Below are 12297 nucleotides of genomic sequence, written 5' to 3'. Positions count from 1 at the left end.
TAAACTTCATATATATATGAATGACAAGGGATCTTGTTAAATGCAAATTTTGATTCAGTAGGTCTGGAGAGGGACCTAAGAGTCTGTGATCCTAACAAGCTCTCATGCTGCTAGTTTGCAGCCCATACTTGGAAAAGCAAAGTTCTAGCCCTGGCTGGTATAGCTCAGTGGATTGAGCACAGGCCTGTGAACCAGACGATTGCGATTCAATTTCCAGTCAGGGCATATGCCTGGGTTGCAGGCCAGTTCCCAGCAAGGGACGCACAAGAAGCAACCATACATTGATATTTCTCTCCCTCTCTCCTCCCCTTCCCCTCTAAAAATAAATGAATAAAATAAAAAATAAAATAATAAAATAAAAGTTCTAGACATAACATATAGATGAATGTTTGGAATGTGATTCATTATTCAGCTTGTAGGGTGGTATGATGGCATGAACACTGGGCTCAGATTCAGGAAGGCTGGCTTCCAGTCTGCGTACTGAGGCTTGCTGTACCAACTTTCAAGTTTACATTATCTCTAGAACTCACCTATAAACTGAGGACATTACTCTGGAATGATCTCATTGGTTGCTTCTATCCCTATGACTCTATAGTTAGTTTTCTTATCCTTCGTATGAAAAGTGTCATTGATGGACTGAAGAATTACTATAGCTCACTAGATAGTAAAATGACTTGTTGTGAGCAAGTGTCCTTTCTTGACGATAATCAGCAATACTAACAGCAAACTAGTGAAAAACTTCTTTCTCAACATATAATTTAATTATGGACATCTCTGACAGGAAGGCAGTGACAAAAATAGACAATTTAAATTTAGAGTCAATGGCTCCTTTTCTGATTGTCTCTGAATTTTCACTTGTATCTTCCCCAAAATTGTATAGTAACTTGATCATCAAGACATTTTTATAGCTAGTAAGCTTTCCTTACTCTCAGACCCCTCATTTGAAATCTGCCTTTAGTATCCTCTTCCTAAACTTAAATTCATTTTTCTTTAGGTTCTGCCTTCAGGCCTTTTAAAAACTCGTGTATGACATAACCACCCAAGCAGAGGCCACCTGTTTCATGACTGTAGCAACTTGCACAGACCTCTCCCTGGATGTCCCACACAGTCCCTCAAAACAATACAGTGGGGAGTAAATTTGTGTTTCCTCCCTCTATGCTGAATCATAATAACATTAAAAAAAGATCATCCACATTTTCTATCACCTATTCAGTCATGATGGCCAGAAATGTAGGGGCCATTAGATGATTGGAACCTGTTTTCCATAGCCAATGAATGGTCAAGTCTGGTGGACTCTGCCTTCCAGATTTCTCATACACCCATCTCTTCTTTCCCCTTCTTCTCCCTCGTCACTGCCCTGCTTCACACTCTCATTAATCGTCACCAAGACCATTTGTAATGACCTCATAGTTACTCTTTCTGAATTAAGTCAGGGCCTACCTCCCTACAGTTTCCTCCTGTCTGTAGAGTAATCTTTGTTAAGCTCAAATATGATTGGGTTATATTTCTTGCCAAGATTCATTCACAGTCTCCTCACCACTTACCTGGTAGAAACATCAGCGCTCCCTCTCTGGCCTCTGCCTACTTCTGTGGCATCACCTTCCTTTGCTCTTCTTTAGGCACACCAGGCCCTGGCCACACTGAACAAGTGGGGCTGTTGCTTGATTGAGGATCTCCAAGTTTTCCCCTTTTCCTTACTTGGAGATCTCCAACTATTCCCTGGTGACCCATTCTAGAGACTTCTGGCCTGGAAAGGCTTTTCTTGATAACCTTCTTCTCCCTCAGCAATGAGTTTACATGTATGGTGAATACGTAACTAAATATCACACAACAAATTCCACTACAGTGTAAACTCATTTCAGACACGGGCTCTGTATTATCTATGTTTATGTCCCAGCAACTAGGCCCTATTAGGTGATGATACTAGTTGGTAAATGTTGATGAAATGAGTGAATAAATATAGACACTTTCAAGGAACTTCAGACCATACTAGGAAGGACCATGGTAGGCAGGTCCATTGTATAAGAACTCCTGGCTGAGAGTCTGGTGGCTTCATGTGGGACTGCATCAGCATGGGTGTGAGAGAAGGGGATATGCCCGTAAAGACATGGTACAGGCTATTAGCAGCCCTCATATCAAAAGGGTAAAGAAATTCCTGAGCCATAGATCAAAAGCTTGGTTCATTTTAGAAATTAAATGACTGAGGAAGACAGAGAAAAGGACAGTTTCATAATAAATCAGTGTCAGAATTAAAGTGAAACTTTTGGAAACTATATCAGTACTTATGAGGAAGGTGCTGAACCATGAAGGAAAAATATTACTAAATAATAGTGTGTGCTTTTGATGGGCCACATACTGGGTTGGGATATTTTATCTTATTTCATTTTTATAGGGAAAGATATTTTCCCATTTTACAAGTGAGTAACTTCCCAAAGATCAAATCTTTAGTAATGGCTGAGCTGGGACTTAGGTTAGCTTTCTAATATATATCCAGAGGATTCTATACCAGGGGAAAAAAAGGAAATCTGAGTTTTAGTTATGACACTTAACTAGCTGTGTGAACTTAGCTTTTCTTTTCCAAAATTTTTTCTACTTGTAAAATTTTTTGATTTAATTGTGGGTTTGATTTAATTATGGTAGTCACTTAAATGTTTGTCAAACAGATGGATGAATGTGTAAATGAATGGATGTTTGGGTACATAATTTAATAGGGGCAAACAGAGACAATGTATCTAAAAGGCTAGGTATAATTATTAAATGATTAAGAGATTATATCTTAAGGTTTCTAACATCCCTCATGGCTTCCCCCTTAACAGGAAGAATGGAACTTGCTGTGAAAGAAAACAATGCACTAGTGACTTTACCATTATTTTAAAATTTTCTCTTCAGTTTAAGTGTAGATGAATGTAGTCCACATAAATCACTAGTGTAATTAGCATTTCTTGTAGGGCAGGTCTAGTGGTGATAAACTCCCTTAACCTTTCTTGACCTCAGGTCTTTTGTCTTAAAAAACAATGATGAATGGATGAGTGAATAAGCTATACCAATATCTGGGTTGCAGCCAGGAATGTTATGGTTTACACTGAGAAGCAAAAACCATCAAATAGTTGTCATGTTCCTTCCCATCTGAACATCTGCCCATCTCTACCAAAGTGAAGCTGGTGTAGCCCCTGCTGCTGTGGTGGCTGAATGCCAACCTCCAGTAAATCAAGTTTCTATGTTCTTTGGAGCTACTTAGAGGTCCCCGTGTGTCTCCTACTAATACCTTCCTACTGCTCCAGCAGTCTCCAATAGGTTTTGCATTACATCCTTCTTAAATTAAAAAGACCTAAGACTTTCTTTTCAGGAAGGAAAAATTGAGCCGTGGATGTAACATTTTCTGAGCTGGGTTTAAACCAGCTTGGTAAATAGATTATGCAAGAAGCTTCAGAATAGTTAAGTGTAGTCTCCAACAAAGTGAACTCTATCCAAAGTAAACACTCTCCAAAAAACAAAACAAAGCAAAATAAAACCTATTGGTTGGAGAAATTGAATGCTATTTCTTTTTTTGAGTGTTTTACATTTTTATAAGAGCGATGTCTTTCGTAGGGTCATTTTTCTATCTCACATTATGTTCCATGGTAACTTAGAGCTGTTCTTGATAGTGCCTTCAGGAACTTACAAAATTCTGTGGCTCACTAGAACAGTTTTTTCTAATCAACATCTTGCATCCACTTAGCACAAATGGAGAAAAACACAATTATTCAGATATTTACACATGACCTCAATGTATGATTCACAAATGAGCTTGGATATTACCATATTTTTCATAGCTCAGGCTTGTCCCAGGGTGTGGGTCACACTGACTAGAGAGTAAGCAGTTAGACTGTATCATCCCTAAAAGTCTTTCAGCTCTCACCCGGGACTTCCTCTGCTCTATGACAGCTTAAGCTTTTTTTTTTTTTTTTTTTTGGTGTCCAGTGTAAAAGAAACCTTCCTCAGGCTCAGACACATTTATGCACGAATCTTTAGCACCAGCTTATTTGGTTGCTCAAGCACTTTTAATTAAGTTAAAAGTATGATGCAAATCCTGAGATTCTTAGAACACAGACTCTGAGGTTTTTTCCTTTTGGCTGGTGGGGAAAGTTTTAGAAACTGGAGGGCACTGCACACGTGGCTAGGGAAAGACCAGCACAGGATCCAGTGGTTGCTTCTTCAGCATGTCCAAGAATGTTCCAGCATGCCAGAGGTGGGAAAGAGAAAGCTGACATAAGAAAGCAATGCCCATTTTTGGAATACCAAAGTATGTGCTGAATTTTACTTGCCTGGTGAAAAAGAGTTCACTGAAGAAATTCTGAGCTGTTCACCAAGTGGGAAAATGCAGGATGATTTACACATTAGAAGATGATTGAAAGTTTATACTCTGGGTAGAGGCTCACTTTAAGACAAATCATAATTAAAACATCAAAGATTAAAGATGAAGAGAGAATCTTAAAAGCAGCAAGAGAAAAGCAGTTCATTACATACAGGGGAGTTCCCATAGACTGTCAGCTGATTTCTCAAAAGAAACTTTGCAGGCTAGAATAGATTGGCAAGAAATATTCAAAGTCATGAAAAGCAGGGATCTACAGCCAAGATTGCTCTACCCAGCAAAGCTATCATTTAGTATCAAAAGGCAGATAAAGTGCTCCCCAGACAAGAAAAAAAACTAAAGGACTTCATCATCACTAAACCATTATTATATGAAGCATTAAAGGGACTTATTTAAGAAAAAGAAGATCAAAACTATGAACAATAAAATGGCAAAAATACATATCTATCAACAATTGAATTTAAAAAACAAACTAAGCAAACAAGAAGAACAGAGACAGAATCATGGATACAGAGAGTGTTTGATGGTTGCCAGATGGGAGGGGTGTGTGGAGAATGGGTAAAGGGGTGAGGGGATTAAGAAGTACAAATTGGCAGTTACAAAATAGTCACAGGGATGTAAAATACAGTATAGGAAATGGAGTAGCCAAAGAACTTACATTCATAACTCATGGACATGAACAAAGCTGTGGGGATTGCCTGAGGGAGTAGGGGGTGCTGGGTGGAGGGGGTAAAGGGAGAAAAATCAGGACAATTATAATAGTATAATCAATAACATATAATTTCAAAAGACAAACAACAAAAAAGAAAGTTTACAGTCTGTTACACTCTGGTACAGCAGTCGAATTCAACAAGGCCCATTGCACACTGGTTAGATAAGACTAGGAAGATCCTTGCATGTTGGAGCATTCAAAGTTCTTAATCATTTTTATCAACTTTGACTGGTAGATGGCCCAAAGTTTATGGTTGTTCAAGAGCTACAGTTATGATGAAACAAAGTATTCAGTGTGATTATTGCCTAGATAAGTGGTGTTGTAACAGGAAAATTTTCTTTTTGAAAGTGTAAAGATCACCTGTATCTACTTTTTTTTAAAGCAGTTTTGAAGTCCTGCTTTGTATCTAGTCTGGCTCCTCATTCACACACCTGGAAGGGGAATGCTGGGGTTGTCTCTGGTCTTCGTAGAACATGAGGAGACTGAGATATCAATGAAATGCTTTGCTGCTAAAAAATCTTGTCCCACCATCGTCATCGTAGAATCTCAGAATCACAGGGTCAAAGCAATTCATGATCAAATAGAGCCTTGAATATCCTTCATTCTCCCACTGCTCCCACCAGCTGCAGCCTCTGCTTCCATTCTCAGTGACCAGCTTGAACTCACTCATCTGAGGCTCCCCATCATCTGTCAGCTCTGAGCACTAACACTGCACACAGCCCTGCTTGTCTGTGGCAGCAGGGACCATCTGCCCTCCTTACATCCACTACTTCAGGATCGTGCAGGATGAATTCAATTCTGCTTCCACGGAAAACTTTGTTCTCATCATCATCATTAAATATATGCTCTGCAGAATTTAGTGGAAATAGATACAGTTTCCAGTGGCAGAAGTCCTGGTTTTGAATTCTAGTTCTCTACTTATAAGCAGTGTGACCTTGAGTTAGGTACTTAAATTTTTCTATGCTCAGTTTCAGCACCTATACAGTGGGGGTGAGAATGCCTACATCAGAGGATTATCTCAAGATCCCATGCAATCACAATTGTAAAACATGGGACACAGTACCCACATAGAGTGGTGCCTTGGTAAGAGACAGCTGTTATTAGTTGAAGGGTGCAAACTGTGTTAGTTACAGATGCTGTGTCTAATTCCGTGATTGTGTGCCCGTTCCAAAGGACTGAAGTGATTATAGTCCTCTTTTATTTTTATAGTGACATAGTAAGGTATGCAGATTAGTAATAATAATTCAGTGGATTTTAAAAAATGTATGAGAGTTTCTTTTTTAAAAATATTTTATTTATTTATCTTTAGAGGGGAAGGGAAGGAGAGAGGGAGAGAAATATCAATGTATGGTTGCCTCTGCCAAGGACACACAATGTATCGTGTGTCCCCTGCCGGGAACTGGCCTGCAACCCAGGCATGTGCCCTGACTGGGAATCGAACTGCGATCCTCTGGTTCGCAGGCCCGTGCTCAATCCACTGAGCTACACCAGCCAGGGCTAGAGAGTTTCTTTTTTCTCATCAGAGGAGATGGGGATAGTGTAAAGTTTTCAATTCTGACTTTTCCTCTTTAGCTATACTGTATGCATTGACAATTAATTCCTGCATTGAAGCAGTGTGCGGTCAGTCAATCAGGGTGTGGTAGAGCTAAGCCTAAAGCAGCAAATGATGGCAAAAGGGGATCTGCTTTTCAGCCTCATCTGCACACAAAATGGTCAGACTGGACTGTAGCTGCTGCCTCCCTAACTTCTCTGTAGCTCAGTACCTCTGCCAGGAATCCGTTAATATTGGGCACTATTCACATTCATAGGTGAACAGGCCACAGGAGAACCCTTTGAAAGTGTGGTCAGAGTATGTGGACGACTTAGCCAATGATGGGACAGAAACAGACCTTGTTTTGCGTTGTACTGTGTGCTGGTTTTTCCTTTGAACTGCATGTGTTCCTTCTGCTAGCACTCCAGAAACTGTAGTTAACTGATTATGTTTAATGATAATACAAATGCATATAATCATTTATATATGTACATGTACATATAATTAGATTATACTTCATTTTGATTGTTGAAATATTATAACAATATTATCTGAAACTTTAATGATTCTTTGCACTCTTCTAATATTTAGGGATATATATGCTTTTACCCAGTTGCAAATAGAAAGTATATACAGTTTAGTGTTTTGATTTGCTCACATAAATATTTGCTATATTTTTTCATAAGTACAATTTTAATNTTAGATTATACTTCATTTTGATTGTTGAAATATTATAACAATATTATCTGAAACTTTAATGATTCTATGCACTCTTCTAATATTTAGGGATATATATGCTTTTACCCAGTTGCAAATAGAAAGTATATACAGTTTAGTGTTTTGATTTGCTCACATAAATATTTGCTATATTGTTACATAAGTACAATTTTAATAGAAGCATAATTATGCAATGTATTTTACTTAACAGTCTTCCCACTGGCATCTATATTTAAGCTAATTTTAATGCATTTCCCTTATAAAAAATTGAGCTGTATTAATTAGAGATTTGTGATTAACAGGAATTTTTCTTGAAATAAACTGACTTTATGAAATAAATCCTGGGGCAATTCACAGAATTCAGAAAGATTTCAGTAACCAATCCTTTAAAAAGGGCCAAGTTGAGGTTCAGTGTCAGCACCATTGTGGAAACTTGAAGGTTACTTCTCACATTTGCCTCATGTGCTTCCTTCCATGTATCTGCTTAATTTTCCTCTTTTGATTCAGCCAGACTTCCTGTTTTTCTCAGTCCAAATGACATAGAACACAGCTGCCTACAAATTCCAGAATTTTACACATTGCAGTTTGGGACATTGAAAAGAAACAACCTCTAGCTAGTTTCCTGGAAAAGGATGGAGATGGCTACTGTTGAATCGGGTGTTCATCTCTGGACAAAACCATGTGGCCAAGGGTGGGGACCTGACCTTTCCTAGAGGGGAAGGATCTAGGGAAGGGTCAGGTCCTCACCCTTGGCCACAGTGGCAGTAGAGGCAGGTCTACAACTACAAGAGGATTGCTCCCATGGAAAACATATAAATGTCAAGCAGTTCCCAGAAAAATGGGGCAATAAAAAATAAAATTATATGTCTAATATAGCCACAAACATTGGTATTTACATTTTTTCATTCTTTTGATTAATCCATTTAACAAAATTAGAAGGAGTGGAAATAATGGGCTAAAAGGTATAACCGAACTAATTATTTTTTTAAAAACGTATTTATTTTTTATTGAATTTATTCAAGTAGCACTTATTAATAAAATTACATAGGTTTCAGGTGTACAATTCTATAATGCATCACTGTATATTGTGTTGTGTGTTTACCCCAAGTCAAGTCTTCTTCCATCAACAACTAATAATTCTTGAGATAATTTATTAGTTTACTTCCCTCAAGCTCTCTCAAACCAATGCACCCACAGTGTTCTTTACATTGATTGCTACTCTTTCCCTGTTCTTCCTGCTGACAGAGAACCCATGGGTGCAGCCAGTGTCCTTGATCTTAAGAAAGCCAGTAAGGTCAAAGTTTGGACCAAAATGGAGTTTGCCTGTGGCTACTTGAAGAATTCACAAGACTACCTATTCTTCCTTTATTCCCCTGGCTGCCACCTGACCTGCCTCTCCTTTTTTCTTTTCCAAAAATTTTAACTGTATTTTTTCATTACTTATTTAGTCTCCCCCTACCCACAGTCACCACACTGTTGATCATGTCCATGAGTCCTTTATCTCTTTTGCTCAATCCCTCCCCCACTTTTCTATGATCTTGCTCTTTATCTACGAGTCTGTCCCTATTTCGCTTGTTAGTTCAGTTTGTTCATTAGATTCCACATATGAGTGAAATAATGGTATTTGTCTTTCTCAGGCCGGTTTATTTCATGTAGCATAATTTTCTTCAGGTCCGTCCATATTGTCACAAAGGGTAAAACTTTCTTCTTTTTATGGCCAAGTAGTATTCCATGGTGTAAACGTCTCATAGTTGTTTTACCCACTCATCTATTGATGGACATTTGGGCTGCTTCCATATCTTGTCAATTGTAAATAATGCTGCAATGAACATAGGGGTGCTTATGTTCTTTGGAATTAGCGTTTTGGGTTCCTTCGCATATACTCCCAGAAGTGGGATCAGTGTGACCCACCCTGCTTCTTTTCTGCTGCCATCACCTTGTTTTACTTTCTGAACTTCCTTCTCTATATGGTCTTGCTACAAAAGCAAACTATATTCCCTCCTTCCTGCTGTTTCTGAAATAAGTGAAGAAACCTAATTTTAATGATATGTTCCTGCCACTGGTCACATCAGTGAAGCCAATAGGGTTGGACAAAATGATAAACAGTGGTGAGGTCTTGGAATAACATACAAATTCTGAAAGTGTTTCAGGATTCTTTTGAAGCATTAAAAACCCTTAAAAGGAATAGTTTAGTCCTCTTCCCCAATCATCTGATTCTCTCTTTTTATTTATTTTTATTTTTTATAATTTTTTATTTAATTCTTGTTCAAGTACAGCTTTCTGTCTTATATTCCCAACCTGATTCTCTCTTTTTAGATCATCTAACCATTTCTATGTTTTTAATTACATTTTAAAGGCATTTATAATTATTTGTGTATATGCTCCTTGTAGAGTATTTTGAAAATATTAAAAAAGAGTGTAACAATATCACAATTAACACTATTCAGAGTTTTTTGCCTTGAAAATCAGACCACTCAATTATGTCTGGTTTATATTGGTCTAGTGACTCACATCAAGGTAGATTTGGTGCTGTGACCACTTCCTCTGTGTGTGTGTGTGTGTGTATGTGTGTGTGTGTGTGTGTGTTGTGGACCCTTTCAGAATCCACACCCTGATGGCCAATAAAGATGCTTTGGCTATGAAAGACCTTTTCTCCTTTGATCTCCTAGAGTCTTTTCCAGGACGTTAGTCTTCTGTGTTATGCATCTTGTCTATTTCCCTTTGTCCCTTTGTCCTGCTTCCTCTGTTTGTGTTGTTAACTTCTTCTCCTGTTTCTTCTTTCTTTCACTCCTATGAGATCCTCCACACCCTACCTTTGTTTCATCTGCCAGCCCAAAGCAGAGGACCCAGCAGCAAACTCTGAAGCCCTACAGCACAGGTGGAAAACACAAGGCTTGTGGGCTGAATCCAGCCCTCCACCTTGTTTTATCTGGCCAGGCACCTTGTTTCTACCCGGCAGCAGCACCAAACCCCTTGCCCCTAGTTAAGGAGTAGTTACTTTATATAGTTCTAAAATTACATTTGGCCCTTTGAAGGCCAACTGTAAGGCTGATGTAGCCCCCAGTGAAAATGAGTTTGACATCCCTCCCCTATAAACTCTCAAAGTCTCCAGATGGAAGGGCCTTATGTCTCCAAATGACTGTATGGAATACAGCCTTCACCACCTTGACCCCACTGTTCACCCACAGTCCATATAGTAAGGTAAAACATAAACCTTTGTTTTGTAAACTACTGAGTTTTGTTATTATTGTTGCTGTTTTAACAGTTGGACTAACTGCCTCTGATAACTCTAGCCAACTTCTACTTTTTCTTTGTTTTACATTTAGTGCCCATTGCTGAGTCTTTCATAAGTATCTATTTCTGCCCTGAATGGAGTCCTTCAGCTCTTAGTTCATTCCAGAGCAGAGGTGGTGGCCCACTAAACTCACTGATACACACACTTACCAGTTTTTCTCATTTCACTAGCTGCTTTCTCAGTTATCACCCAGGTTCTCTCTCCCATTCCCACCTTTCTAACTCTCCATTCCATTGTACTCGTCCTTCACAAAGCCAGGCAACTTAGATATCATAAGAAATAATCATACTATGACTTCTAAATGGAGAGGCAGGCATTATTTCTTACTCTGTTTTCCACATTTAGAAAATTTTAGCTCTGTCTCAAGTCTTTCACAGTCAGTCCATGGAAGCATATTCCTTGTCCCCCTTAACATCATAACAGTTCCTTCAGCTCATTAAGTGCCTTCCATGTGATAGGTGCTGTTCTGATATACATTATCCCAGTTAGTTCCCAATCATCCTGCAATGTCCATATTATTATCCTTATTTTACAGACAGGCTAACTGACTTGCCTAAAATCATACAACATTATATTACAACCTGGATGGATCCAGGTCTTTCAGTCTATCATTCAACACTATATTATTTATTTTACCACTTAATTTTGGAATCTTTTTCATTTGTGTAGGCTCCAACAATGGCTAGGGGAAAAAAGCCTAATAGAAATTTTAAAAAACTGCCTGCTAATAATAACTCTCTGAAGATATTGAAGTACAACTATATAAAGAAAAAAGTATTTTACATGTTTATGCTAGTTATTTCCAAGATAGCAAATAGTTTAGTCCATAAATATCTATATGACTAGCTACATGTTCCTCTACAATCCTTTCTTATAAAAGTATTTGTGCAAGATGTCTAAAATATCACTTTTAAGAAAAATAATTCTAGATTTATAAGCTATTTGGCAGAATTCAGTAGAGTTGAACATTTAATTGTTCCTGAAACAGGAATGACAATTTTGTGGTACAAGTGGGACCACCTACCACTCCAGAGCCCATGGCAGACGTAAATAAACGCTATGGAACTTCTTCCTACTCTCTTTAGCTCTCTCCAGGATGCCATTTGTACCAATTGATTAGAATTGGTGTGATTGTCATTTCTCTGGCAAATATTTATTAGGCATCTACTGTGTGCTCAGTAGTGCTCTAGGAGAAGAAATCAGTTTGCTCTGTGGGTCATTGTCCATATTTATTTTGTTGTTGACAGAACCCTGAATCATTCCCAGTTGATCAAGAAAGTCAGTCAGCTCCATCTCTAGCCTCGAGCTTAAATGACTTCCTAGAGCTTGAATGACTTCAGGTTTCCATGACCTCCATCCACTACCGCAGGAGAGCTCACCATCCTGGGGACTGGTATAAAGTAAAAATCAAGTAAATGAAAAATAGACAGACTTAGCAGCACCCAAAAATATTTTTTCTTGATGTATTTTCTTTTATGCCATCTCAGCTAAGTCTGAATCTGAGTGGCTGACATGAATCAAAAGCAAGAATTTCATGAGTAATTTAGTAGTAATGACTTATTCTTGAAGATAGAGTGACATGTTTAATCATTAGAAACCTAACAACACCCTGTTTGCCCACTACCGTTAGCTTTCCTCTTTTAGGAATCCTTGTTCTTCAGTTTCATGTCAGACTGATGTTTGCTTTAGAC

This window comes from Sturnira hondurensis, unplaced genomic scaffold (genome assembly GCF_014824575.4).
Source record: "Sturnira hondurensis isolate 20B ecotype Veracruz unplaced genomic scaffold, ASM1482457v3 Scaffold0025370, whole genome shotgun sequence".
NCBI classification, from domain to species: domain Eukaryota; kingdom Metazoa; phylum Chordata; class Mammalia; order Chiroptera; family Phyllostomidae; genus Sturnira; species Sturnira hondurensis.
This window is presented reverse-complemented; position numbering follows the sequence as displayed.